A 2,500-nucleotide genomic window follows, 5' to 3' on the forward strand; every position below is an offset into this window, starting at 1 on the left:
TGTACACCACACGAAGGGGGTTCAGGCACAAGCAGGTCTGCACATATGTTGACCTGGGAGATCGGAAAAATCTCCACCCTTTACACACCAGGTACACGGTTACCGAGATTCGAACCTGGTACTCTCAGATTGAAAGTCAAACTCTTTAACCACCCGGCTATTGCGCCCGTCCCATGTGCATTTAAAATGCAAACAAGATGAGTTGTATTCATCACCTAAATGCTATGTGTTGCAACCGAAAAATGATAATACTACACACATGTACAGTAACACACTAGGTCAATTCAAAACCCTGACATAGCATCACACGCTTCGATCACTGAAGTCCAGCAAGAAGATGTCCATTGATTGGACGACAGGCAGATATAATGTCAACAAGTATTATGCTTCCATAATGATTTTTTTTAAAAATCCCGTTTAAATCCCGATACCCGTCGATGTCAACGTAAAGACGAATACGTTATTCCCCGTTTCCTCGTTATGCCTGTCTGTGCGTGTCTGTCTCTTTTGCCCAGTCTTTTGCCCCCCACCTCTCTCTCTCTCTCTCGATCTCTCTCTCTCTCCCTCCCTCAAACACACACACACACACACACACACACACACACACACACACACACACACACACAGTCGCTCGCTTGTTCACCACTCTCACCACTCCTTCTTGTAACTGGGTCCTTCCCGCTCTCTCTCTCTCTCTCTCTCTCTCTCTCTCTCTCTCTGTCTCCCTCCTTCCCCTCCCACCCTCTTTCTCTCTCTTCACCCCACTCTCCTTTCGTCCCCTACTCACCCCCTCCTCCCCTCCTTCCTTCCTTCCTTCATTCTCCGTCTCTCCCTTGTCTCTTTCTCCGTTCCGTCTCTTCTACTCTACCCTGCCGTGCTTTCCTCTCTCATCAAAATACAATAAACAAGTTCGTGTTCTCTTCCCACTACCTTCCCTGTATACCCCATACTATTAATAACTACTCACCGCCTTGCTCCCCCACATTTTGTTCCCACCTCCGCCTTCTCTCTTGCCCCCCCCCCATGCCCCCTCCCCTCCCCGTGCCCTTCCCCTCCCCCCAAATCCCCCTTCGAGGGCCGCCCCCCCCCCCATCTCCCCCCAGACCCCCCACAAACACACCCTCACCCCAACCGAACCACCCTTCTGCCCAACCCGCTGGTTTCCCACCGAACTGCTCCATGCTCTAATTAATCCTCGTGTGAAGCAGTCAGCCAGCCAGCTAGCAGATTTTCCAGCGTGTTTTCATTAATATCAAATGCCCCCCTCATCCACCACCACCCCACACACACACACTCAACGAGCCCCCCACCCCCACCCCCCACGTCGCCGCCACTCACCCGTTTCGACAGCGTCATTCACGGTGTACACAACTTGTCGTCTTTCGACGCACGCGTTCGACCATACTACGGTACACGGGTTGCACAGGCGCCTGCGTCTCACATAGTCTTTATGTGAACAGGTACTCCTCCTCCTTCTCCTTCCTCCTAATCTTCTCCTCCTCATCTTCCTTCTCCTTCTTCTTCTTCCCTCTTCTTCTCTTCCTCCTCCTTCTCCTTCCTAATCTCCTCCTCCGCCTCCTTCCTCCTAATCTCCTCCTTCTTCCTCCTAATCTCCTCCTTCTTCCTCCTAATCTCCTCCTCCTCCTTCTTCCTCCTAATCTCCTCCTTCTCCTTCTTCCTCCTAATTTCCTCCTTCTTCCTCCGAAGCATTTATGCTTTTTTTTCCAGTTCTTTTCATCCTTCGAGATGTTTTTTTTCTGTTTTACTCCAACCGCCCCCCCCCACCCTCCCTGCACCTCCCCCTCAACCCCTATCACTCCACTCCCCTTTTTTCTTTTTCTTTTCTTTTTTTTTCTAAGAAACAAACAGTCCTCTATTTTTTTTCTTTATGACCGTAGAATCTCATTACCCCCGCCTCCCCGCCCCCCTCCCCTCACTCATGGCATACACACGCGCGCGCACAAACACACACACACACAGACACACACACACACACACACACACACACACACACACACACACACACACACACACACACATTAAATTGAAAGCCGCTTCGGTCTGAAAACTTCAACTCTCACATCTCAGCACATGTGAAGGCGGGAAGGCGTTGTACTTCGTTAACTCTCTCCATACGAACGGCGAAAGAGACGACGTTAACAGTGTTTCACCCCAATTACCACCATCAAAATATTGCAAGCGGAAGGCTCTTATACTGAAGAGGTGAATGTTGACACAGATACCACAATTCTGACGACGGAAGCTAAAGGTTGGGTCATTCAGACACCCACTGGACATCCGAGGGGTCTGTGTAGAGGAGAAGAGAGGACTGGCCGTACTGAGTGAGTTAAACTGGCTTTTAACCACAGATCCCGACTTCTTTCATATCATGTATATAATTATACTGATATGAGTCTTTGTTCCTCTAAGACCCCTTCACGTCAAGTCAGTTCTTCTCTGTCTGTCTGTCTCTGTCTCTATCTCTGTGTCTGTCTGTCTC

Source organism: Babylonia areolata, chromosome 22 (assembly GCF_041734735.1).
Source record: "Babylonia areolata isolate BAREFJ2019XMU chromosome 22, ASM4173473v1, whole genome shotgun sequence".
Lineage (NCBI taxonomy): Eukaryota > Metazoa > Mollusca > Gastropoda > Neogastropoda > Buccinidae > Babylonia > Babylonia areolata.